General features: G+C 43.6%; 1 long non-coding RNA gene across 2 annotated transcripts; it reads right to left on the bottom strand.

Annotated features, from left to right (window-relative positions):
* Positions 1-5,369: 5,369 nt before the first annotated feature.
* On the bottom strand, positions 5,370-10,960 carry LOC132404495 (uncharacterized). Of its 2 annotated transcripts, XR_009515550.1 has the most exons (4): positions 10,782-10,960; positions 8,921-9,082; positions 8,705-8,822; positions 5,370-5,636 (listed from the first exon to the last, which is right to left on the bottom strand). It is a non-coding gene; the product is annotated as an uncharacterized LOC132404495 (long non-coding RNA). The 2 variants fall into 2 exon arrangements; XR_009515551.1 differs by lacking the exon at positions 8,705-8,822.
* Positions 10,961-11,835: the final 875 nt, after the last annotated feature.

Below are 11,835 nucleotides of genomic sequence, written 5' to 3' on the forward strand. Positions count from 1 at the left end.
ACCACTGCAACTTATCCCTGGTAGGTCATCCCCACCAACAGTATCCAAAATATTATACTTACTATTGATGGGAATGTCCACAGGGGTGCTCTGCTCATTCTGTCTATTCCCCTTCCCTCTCCTGACAGTCACCCAACTATCTGTCTCCTGACTTAGGGGTGACTATCTCCCTGAAACTGCCTCTGCCTCCCAAATGATCCAAAGTTCATCCAGCTCCAGCTCCAGTTCCATAACACGGTTTGTCAGGAGCTGCAGCTGGATGCACCTTTTGCAGGTGTAGTCATCGGGGACAGCTGTGCTCACCCTGACTTCCCACATACTGCAAACGGAGCACTCAACTGCTGCCTCCATTACCTACTCCTAAGCTAATTAGATTAGTTAAAGGAGCTTACCCAGCCTTACCTCACTTGAAGTGAAGCTAGTCCACAGCTTCTGGTCGCTTTTTAAATTCTCCCACTAATCCCCAACTTTCATGCACTTGCGCAGTTGTGCTCCGTTCAAACCTCGCTTCTACCTGTTCTCACTAAAGCCTGTTGAGCCAAAGCTGTCCCACTCTGCCTCAGTCCACTCCAACGATGGCCGCTGTATATGGCAGTCTTTTTTTTTAAAAAACCTTTGGCATGCTACATCACGCGCCTGCACAGTCTAGCCTCTTTTCCCTGATCAGTTAAGAAAAACTGCTTCTGTCTGAGATGCCTTTACTTCTTCCCTCTCCGCCTCTTGCTTTGATTTAAAAGACCGTTGAAAACTTCCTCTCCTTTTTAAACCTTCGGTGCGCTACATCACACACCTGCGCAGTCTAGCCTCTTTTCTGTGATCTGATGCCCTCCACCACGTAGTCCACGTATAAGTCTTGCTCTTCACCCAAAAGGCCCACCCAGGGATGCAATTGTGGAGAGGTTCTGCTGGAACCCGGGGGCTAGAAGTGCTTCTGCCGTTTCTGCCTCTGGTGATGTCAGGTGAACATGCTGCCGAAGGTGCTCTGGCATCAGTGCCTTTATAAAGGCACAGAGACCAAGCCCTTCCTGGGCCGCAGGAGGGAACTGGGGGTAGCCATGCCAAGCACAGTGGCGGAAATCCGCTGCAATCGCCCCCGTGCTTTCCCCTACGCAGCGGCACCTGCTGCCCAGTTCTTCCCCCATTGCTTTCTCTGATGGCCTCTGCCCAAAATGCTGCTCCAGCTCCGCTTTGAGGGCCCTGTAGGCACACTGCTCCACCAGCGCTAGGTCGAGGAGGGCCCACAGGGTATCCCTGTCCACCAGGACAAGGTGCACTGCTGTCTTGGTGGGGCTCCACACATTGTGCCATGAAGCAAGTTTGACTTGTGCCAGTCAAGGTATGGAGCAGGCCATGAGGGATGCAGACGTGAGCTCCGATGTGTCACCCGGGTTGGGGAGCCTGGGCACGCTCGCCCCTTCGGGGTTCCCAGTTACCAGGTCGGCATCTCATCTTTGAGAGCCCGGGACTCCGGGGGAGGCATATTGCTCAGTCCTTCAAAGTATTCCCCAGGTCTTAAGGTGCTCCATCCAACATCGTAGCTCTTCAATCTTGCCATCGATTTCTAATCCCACTCCTGACACCAATGCAACAAGCATTTAGTCCATGATGTCAGACAAGGAAAGCTCATTTAGCTCAACAGCCATTTTTATTGAGGCAAGCACAAAAACAGACATGGCACTATGACCCAGGGAGAGAACCCACACAGTCACATACTGACGGGGCAGTGAGTATTACACACCCCGGTTGCAGTCAGGGGGACCCACAAACACACAAGCAACTAACTGTATAACCCAAGGCTAAAAGGTAGCAATAAATGAACTTGAACGCCCCACTATAATCTCACTAACGCATTTTAAAACAAGAACAATAAATAGCGCTGGCCACTTGGAATGCTGGGGTGGGCTGTCGACTGCGCTCTCCCCTTCCCCTCCCCCCTTGCAGCCACACAACGTATTACATAAAACCTATGTCCCAGCACCAACGCTGTGACACGCTGTAACAACCAATACCCTCTGGTTCCTAGCACTGTGCCAATTATGAATCCAGTCACCTGCCTCTCTCAGGACCTCATGCAATCCAATCTTCTGGACTAGTCTTCCATGAGGGACTTTGTCAGTCACCTTGCTGAAGTCTATATTAACCACTTCCCTATCCGTATCTGCCCTCTTGGCAACCTCCCTGAAGAACTCCAAGGGGTTTGTCAGATACAACTTTCCATGCACAAAGCCATGCTGTATGTTTGAATCAGAAATTGTCTCTGCTGTACAAAGCCAGTACAAAAATAAATGTTAACAGGAATAAATCCAGATAAGCTGGCTGTCCTCAGATTCAGTGAGAAGAAGGTGCACACACAGCAGTCCACTCGATGTACTTAGGACAGACTAGAGAAGATCTGCAGATGCTGGAAATCCAAGCAACACACAAAAAAAGCTGAAGGAATTCAGCAGGCCAAGCAGCATCGATGGAAAAGAGTGCAGTCAACGTTTCGGGCTGAGACCCTTCATCAGGACTGGAGAGAAAAGGATGAGGAGGCAGAGTCAGGAGGTTGGGGAGAATGCAAGGAGAAAGACAAGGTGATGGATGAAACTGGGTGGTGGAGGGGTGGAGTAAAGAGCTGGGAAGTTGTTGGTGAAAGAGATATGGGCCTGGAGAAGGGGGAGTCTGATAGAAGGCCATGGAAGAAAGAAAAGGGGGGAGGAGCACCAGAGGGAGCCAATGGGCAGGTAAGGAGACAAGGTGAGAGAGGAAAAAGGGAATGGGGAATGGTGAAGGGGAGGGGGTGCATTACCGTAAGTTTGAGAAATCAATGTTCATGCCATCTAGGATGTAGTTGAGCAGGTAAACTGTCCCCCACAACTGACGAATCAGAGTTCCTCCACACAGAGAGGGCATAAAATGTACTGTGCGTGGAGGAACTTCAATGACTATTGCTAAGAATGGGTCATTCGCAACTGGCCAAACTGTCGGAAATGACACTCTTGCTGGGTCTGGGGTAGCTAGGGGAACAATCAACAAAATTTAACACCTACTTAACCTCTGACCCATTAATAGCCTCATCACAGCTGCATTAGTTTGCAACTCCATTGGTAGGAGTGGCTGCGAGTACTTTGAGGTCCAATCACATTTTCATTTTGTTGTGTGGGACTGCAATAGTGCTAAAGGGGATCGATTCAGCAGCTAATAAAATGGGCATTCATCTGCGAGCCACCATTTACACCAGAGTGCAATGAAATTTGTTGTTCACATGATTAAACAGCATGCTTGCTAATAATAAATAAAATAAATATGACGACAAGCATGAAACCGCAGACTGGTACAAAGATTGCAGGGTAACTTGAGGTTACGCAAAAATCTGCTGAAGTGACAACAGCAGAGTAACCAAGAGAGGTAGAGGGAAGAGTCTAAAAAAGCTTCAAGCAGACTTCAATTGTACCAGTGCCCAAAAAGGATATGATAACCAGTCTAAATGACTTTCCTCCAGTGGCACCCACATGCACAGTGATGAAGTGTTTTAAGAGGCTGGTGTTGAAGCATGTCAGCTCCTGTCTGAGTGGAAACTTGGATCCACTCCAATTTGCCTGCCGAAGCAACAGGACTAAAGAAGATGCTATCTCGTTGGCTCCTCACACAACCCTGGAACATCTGGACAGCACTGATGCATAATCAGGAGGCTTTTTATCGACTACAGCTCAGCAGTTAACACCATCATCCCCTCAAAACTAATCAGTGAGCTCCAAGACCTGAGCTTCAATACTCTCTTGTGCAGTTGGAACCTGGATTTCCTCACTTGTAGACCCAGTCAGTTTGGATTGGCAAAAACACTTCCTCCACAATTTCTATCGGCACAGGGCCACCACAGGTACTGTGAGAAAACTGGAGGGCTATATAGGAGAGAAGGCTTAGATTGAGGGAAGGGAAAGTGAAAAGATTGTACTGTACTGTAGCATTCTATATTCTACGTACCAGGAAGGCGGACAGGATGGAATATAGAACATAGAAATCAACAGCACATTACAGGCCCTTCAGCCCACAAAGTTGTGCTGACCATGTAACCTAATCTAGAAACTGCCTAGAGTTACCCTACTGCATAGCTCTCAAAGGAAGTGCCAAGCATGTGCTTGCTGTCCTCTGCCATTAAATAGGATTGATCCTCAAAACTGATCATTATGTTGGAGTTAGTGGTACTCCAGGTCAGAAGGTTAGAAGTTGGTCTGAAATATAATTCAGTTGGAGCAGAGTAGCTGCCAGCACAATTATAATTCAGCACAACTTCTAGCTTTCTGACCCGGAATACCATCCACTCCAACATTATGATCAGTTTTGGGGACCAATCCTATTTAATAAGGATTGAGGATGAGCAAAGGTTGAATATGGTACAAGTAAAACTGACGTGCCAACTTCGTGAATTATTCCTGTGCTCTCAGCAGCAGAAGCGAGCCCCTCAAGCAGTTGGACACAATCTCACAAGCATCAGGAATGGTGGTAGACAATTAAGTTAGCAGCAGGAGGGGGGAAGATCCACGAGCATCTTCATTCTCAATGTGTGAATGAACAGAATAAGGTCGCGTTTTGCAATTATCTTCAGCTGAAAGTGTCTGGTGAATAATTCAAGCTCAACTTCCTTCTGAGAGTCCCACCACCACAAGAGCCAGCCAATTTGATTAATCTAGAAATAGCTGGAAACAGGGTTTATAGGAATAGGCAAAATTCTGGCTCCAGTCCGAATGATTAGTGCTTCAGAACTGGTCACACCTAAAGCTGTTTCAGCACAGCTGTAAAACTGATAATGACCTGCCCAAATGGGGGATTGTCCACAAAAAAAAGATAAATTCCCATTATAGTTACATCAGAATACCCGCCATTATCAATGTAATTAAAGGTGTTTTTGACAATGCTACTATGTGACATCAGCTCGCGCCACCTCAAAGTTTATTTGCATTGAGTCTGTCCGAATATGTGCTCACTTCCTGTAATCTTCTTGGTGAGAATAAAGTGCTGGATCTCTCAAATGATCTCCAAACTGTAAATCATAGACACACATCTAAGATGAAAAACAGATGTAAAAGGAGTAAAAAGAGACACTTTCGCGAGCTGTGCGCTGAGCTCCAGGGGTCGGGGCGAATAACTGCAAGTGACATCAGGAGAATTTTAGATCAATTGTGGCACAGTGAATTCTTTAATCATTGTCAGCAGGGAGGAAATGCTCCTCTCACAGGAATCTAGCAGAAGGGGAAATAATTTAAACTTTGATGATTCACCCACAAAAGGAAGATGGACATTGTTGTTGAAGAATAATTACTCCCAGCTCCAAGACATTCCTGCAGGAGTTTCTCCAGGCTGGGTTCTAACTCCAATCATCTCTAGTTACTTCACTGGTAAGTTTTCTTCCCCATCATAAGATCAGAGGTGCGAATGTTTATGGACAGTTTCTTAATGTTCCATTCTGTTCTATTCCTCAGATAACAAAGTAGTCTGTATCTGTGAGCAGAAGATCTAAATGGACTTCAGATTTCGGCCGATGAATGACAAATAACTTCAGCATCTTACAAGTATCAAACAATGACATTCTTCAAAGTGGGAGTCCAACTGTCTTTTCTTGGCATGCAACTGGATTTCCATCACTGAATCCCCCAGCTCTGCAAACAAGAAAGGAGTTACTATTGACAATGATCTCACTGAGCCAGTCAGAAGTGAGAAATCCAGAGCTGCATGCTCTCTCCTGAGTACCCAGTTCCTTCCCACTATCTACGATGCAGTAATATGCTAGAATAATCTCTACCTGCCTAGACGAGTGCAGTTCCAGCAAGAACGAGGAAATGGGAAATCCTTCCATATTCACAATTTCAAACACAAGAGCTCTAATCTGTACTATCTACAACTTTGTACTTCTACAACAATATTTTCCAAACCAATTACTTCTATCATCTAAAGGAAAAAAATGCAACTACATGGGGCAACAAACAATCTGCTGGAAGACCTCAGCGGGTCAGCAGCATTTGTGGGAGGAAAGGAATTGTTTATATTTTGGACCCAAAATGGTCAACAGTGGGACCCACTATCTGCATGGTTTTTCAAACATTCTCGCAGCCTTCTGAAAAAATAATTACTTGGAGAAATCATGACAACATCTACAGAGATATGAGGGATAAATCATTAGGATTGGTGGAGGGATTCTTACACTCTTGTTGTAGCCAGAGGCAGACCATGTAAAGCATCTTGACCTGCCACAGCTTGAGGGTGGACCATACTCAGTTCAAGATTCAGCAAAACCAACACAAGATTACTGTCTTTGTCAATAGAAAGACACAAAAAGAATACAACTTAGTGGTAATGTCACAGCCTTGGATAGGCAATTGTGGACCTGTACTCTTCCAGGTTGAAGAAGAGGGCGGGGAACATCATAAAGGACTCCTTCCATCCTGCGCACGGACTGTTTGAACTGCTTCCGTCTGATAGGCGCTTCAGATCCCTCCAGACTAAGACTAATAGGCACTGGAGAAGTTTTTTCCCTACTGCGGTCACTTTGCTGAACAGTTAACTGCCGGTTAACCGTCGGCTAACTATTACTTGGATTGCACTACCTGTATGTATAATCTATATTTTCATTTATATTTATCATTATTATTGTTATAAGCAGAGAGACAACATCTGCCAGAAGTAAATTCCTTGTATGTGCACAGGTACTTGGCGATTAAAGTCTGATTCTGATTCCTTGAGCAAACATTGGTATCTCTTTTTCTAATTATATTATCATCCCTCTTTTCTGCCAGCACTATTCAAAGTCCAAAGTTCAAAATAAATTTATTAATCTCGATAGATCATGGATTTGCACCTTGGAAAGTTTCCAGGGCACAAGCCTGGGCAAGGTTCTTTTTTTAAAGACCGGCAGTTGCCCAAGCTGCAAGTCTCCCCTCTCCACGCACCGATCTTGTCCAAGGGAAGGGCATTAGGACCCATACAGCTTGGCACTGGTGTCATCGCAGGGCAATGTTCGAACTAGCGACCTTCAGATAACTAGACGAACGCCTTAACCACTTGGCCACATGCCAAAACACTAAGTACATATATGTCAACATATACAACACTAAGATCAGAATCAGTTGATTATTATCACTGGCATGTGATGTGAAATTTGTTAACTTAGCAGCAGCAGTTCGATGCAATACATAATCTAGCAGAGAGAGAGAAAAATAAAATAAAACATAATAAATAAACAAGTCAATTATGTATATTGAATAAGATTATTTAAAAAAAGTGCAAAAACAGAAATACTGTATATTAAAAAAAGTGAGGTAGTGTCCAAAGGTTCAAAGTCCATTTAGGAATCTGATGGCAGACAAGAAGAAGCTGTTCCTGAATCGCTGAGTGTGTATCTCCTATCTGATGGTAACAGTGAGAAAAGAGCATGGCCTGGGTGCTGGAGGTCTTTAATAATGGACACTGCCTTTCTGAGACACCGCTCCCTAAAGATGTCCTGGGTACTTTGTAGGCTAGTGGCCAAGATGAAGCTGACTAGATTTACAACCTTTTGCAGCTTCTTTCGGTCTTGTGCAGTAGCCCCTCCATACCAAACAGTGATGCAGCCTGTCAGAATGCTCTCCAAGGTACAACTACAGAAGTTTGAGTGTATTTGTTGACATGCCAAATCACTTCAAACTCCTAATCAAGTATAGCCACCGTCGCCTTCTTTATGACTACATCAATATTAATATGTTGGGACCAGGTTAGATCCTCAGAGATCTTGACACCCAGGAACTTAAAGCTGCTCACTCTCTTCACTTCTGATCCCTCAATGAGGATTTGTGTGTGTTCCTTCGTCTTACCCTTCCTGAAGTCCATGATCAGCTCTTTCATTTTACTGACGTTGAGTGTCAGGTTGTTGCTGCAGCACCACTCCATTAGTTGGCATATCTCACTCCTGTACACCCTGTCATCACCACCTGAGATTCTACCAACAATAGTTGTACCATCAGCAAATTTGTAGGTCGTATCTGAGCTATGCCTAGCCATACGGTCATGTATATACAGAGAGTAGAGCAGTGGGCTAAGTGCGCCAGTGTTGATCATCAGTGAAGAGGATATGTTATCACCAATCCGCACAGACTGTGGTCTTCCAGTTAGGAAGTCGAGGATCCAATTACAGAGGTACAGAGGCCCAGGTTCTACAACTTCTCAATCAGGATTGTGGGAATGATGGTATTAATGCTGAGCTATATTCGATGAACAGCATTCTAATGTTGGTGTTTGCATTGTCTACATGGTCTAAAGCCATGTGAAGAGTCATGGAAATTGCGTCTGCCTTTGACCTATTGTGATATTAGGCAAATTCGAAATCCATCTTCTTGTGGAATCAATGAAAGACCACACCAACTGGGCATTCAACCAGTGTGCAAAAGGTAACTAACTGTGCAAATGCAAAATAATATATAAAAATAAACAAAAAATATCAAGAACACAACTTGAAAGTGAGTTCATAGATTGTGGGAACCCTTCAATGATGGGGGAAGTGAAGTTGAGTAAAGGTAGCCCTTTGGTTCAAGAAACTGATAATTAAGGGGTTCCTGAACCTGGTTCTTGTACCTTCTTTCTGATGGCAGCAGCAAGAACAGAGCATGGCCTGGATGGTGGGGGTCCTCAATGATGGATGCTGCTTTCATGTGACAGCAGTTCAGTTAGATGTGCTCAAAGGTGGGGAGGGGTTTACTTGTGATGGCCTGGGCCGTGTCCATTACTTTTTGTAGGATTTTCCATTCAAAGCCATTTGTATTTCCATACCATTCTGAGATGCTGCCAGTCTCTACCATGTATTCTCCAACATATACCTATAGAAGTTAGTCCAAATTTTAGATGTCATGCCAAATCTTCACAAACTCCTAAAGAAGTAGAGGCACAGCCGTGCTTTCTTCATAATTTCACTTACATGCTGGGTCCAGGACAGGTCTCTGAAATGATCACACTGAGGAATTAAGAGATGCTGACCCCTTTAAATTCAGATCCTTCGATCAGGACTGGCTCATGGGCCTCTGGTTCCTCCTCCTGAAGTCAGCAATCAGCTTCTTTGCCTTGCTGACATTGAAGACTGCTAATACAGAAGATAATTAACACACAAGGAACAATTTAATGCTGGAAAAACCTTGTTGAAACTCTAATGAGAAGTTTCGAACAGGATAGGTATTTTATTCATATGTTGCCTGGTCTGGCAGTTCTGGACTATGGATATCAGTTTATTTCTCTTTATTTCCCTCTGTCAGATAATATAGCAAAGGAAGAAATAGGCAGTATTGATGAAATGTGCTCAGAAGTTCATCTCAAGATCAAAATTGACAAGAAGTTGATGAACAATCCTAATTCAGTTTCAGAAAGTTGTCAGTGAGATTAATAGATCTAGTGTAAGTGATATGAAGATAATTACTTTTTCTCATAGAGGAGATTTCTATTTATCAAGTGCAGGATGTGGAATCTGACTGGGTTGGAACATTGGAAGCTGGTGATCTGGGGATATGTCTCATCAATATTGTGCTCATGGGCAATGATATTAGAAGACAAGAAAAAGTAGTGGCAAGAAATTGTGTCTTCAGGGGCATTATAAATAATCATGTGGAAATTGGAGAAGCTGCTTCTGAAGATGAGTTCTGACTGGATAGATGAGAAAGGGAATACCATGATCCCATCCAACTCGGCACAGGTGGAGAGGCTTTGGAAGAGGACAATGTGGTCAACCACGTCGGGTCAGCCACAAATGTAGAAGATAAAAGAGACTGTAGATCCCGGAATCTGGAGAAACATACAAAAGACTTGAGGAATTCAATAGGTTGGGTGACATCTATGGAGGGAAATGGTCAATCAAACTTTCAGGTTGAGACCTTTCAGTGAAAATGAGGGTGACTGTACTCAAGGAGTTCACGGGAAATCAGCTGGAAAACAGGCTTGAAGATGCAGTGTGGATGATCTCAGATAATCTAGGAGAGGAGTTATGAGAGAAACTAAAGTTAATGCTTCAGGTGTGGGACAGCTTAGAAATTTAGTGGTTGGATCAATCCAGCATATTCATTATATTTCACTCACCATACAGCCTGCCTGACTTTGAGTATTTCCAGTGATATCCTGTTTTTGATTTAGAACTTTTACTTGGATCCTGGTATATCTGATTATTGGGAAAATGACTTGAGGCAACTTTGGTAAAAGTAGTTTTGAAGGAGCCCTTTGAGTCTGTATGAGCCTGAAGTTACAGTGCAGTTTCATTCCTGAAGGACATCATCTGAACTTCATGACACTATCATTGATTTATATAATTATAAATTTCCAAGTGCCAGTATTTAAATTGATTCCCACCTTCACATCATTGGTCTCAACTGTGCAGTTACTCCCTCTGAAACAAGCCGGTGATCACTTTCGTTAATTATTTTTAAGTATTATCCATAAGAACAGTGGTTGTTTAAGCAACATTTCCTTTCTCCTCAGCATGTTAAGGGTGGAGAGTAATCCTTCCTATTCGTTAATGTTGAATGGTAATTTTATTCTAATGATTAATAGACATCAGTCTCATTGACTACTGCAAATTAAGAGCATTTTCTCTCGGGGGACATAACAGTAAATCAAAATGCTTTTCAGCTTTAAACCTCAACTGCAAAACAATCTCACTGCAGTTTTTGCTGGTGGGGCCTTGAAAACAAACTCACATGCACCTCGACACGATCTCAGAGTACTAATGTCAGGAAACTGTCAATCATTGAGCAGATACCTGTCATCGTGTACACGAACACAAAACCCAGTGGACTTACCGCTGTCTAATCAAGACTTGTTACGTTTATTTGCAACCCTTTTTTTTTTCTTAACCTTGTTCTTCTCATGATTCACAGCAGACCCATTCTTAAATCTGCGTCATGCTCCACCGCATCCCCTGCCTGGGCAGTTGTCCTTTGCAGGAGAACTGCACGCAGAGAGGGGCAGCAAGGCAATTCAGGATGGGATGCTTCACAGTGAAGCTGATCATGTCAGAGTCCACCATTCACACTTGAGTAATCCAGCACAGTTGAGAGATCCTATCTAATGGGGCTCAGCTTACCAGTCACTGACTAACTCAGCTCTACCAACTGAACTGAACCTATCCCGTTCACTGATTTTCCTTTTTTTTGGTGTTTTTTAAGCATTTAAGCATTAAATTGCAGTCCACCAAAATATTTGATACATTAAATGACATCACCTCTGAGATTTAAAGCTTTCAATTAAACCCAAGCTGTATTTAATGCTTAAATATCATTTATTAAATGTTTTAATGAATTTCCAAATTATATTCCCCACTTTAGAACAGGATAATCAGAATATTAAAGATTCGAGTTCCCCCGCTGTTTTTTTAATGTTTCAGTTAACAACTAAATCCCAAAGTGAGTATTAAGGTTTGATCATAAATATTCAGTCTGATTAAACTTTGATTCTAATTATTTGATTTAGTCCATTGCCACTTAAGTGCACAGATTTTTCTCCCACCACTGGGAGCTCACAATTAGAGTCATCAGAGAGAGTTGGAGACATGCAACCCTCAGACAATCTGCCCTGGTCCTGGGTATCTGCTTAGAGGCAGGATATTTCAAACACTCTGGAGACGGATTTTGGGAGCAGATGGATATGCATGGGTCACGGTTTTCCACTGTGAGGAAGGTCAGAGTCTATGGACAGCATGGGACAAATGTTGTACCTCTGGGTCTTGTAGTGTGCGTTGAGTGGTTATAGATTGTATGTAGAGACAAGTGGGGCTTGGGAAGTGATCCCAGAGCCTGAGGTGGGATTGTGGTTAATGTTTGTCATGGATAGTCCAGTAGTTTGTGAAGGAATAGA

This window comes from Hypanus sabinus, chromosome 2 (assembly GCF_030144855.1).
Source record: "Hypanus sabinus isolate sHypSab1 chromosome 2, sHypSab1.hap1, whole genome shotgun sequence".
NCBI lineage: Eukaryota > Metazoa > Chordata > Chondrichthyes > Myliobatiformes > Dasyatidae > Hypanus > Hypanus sabinus.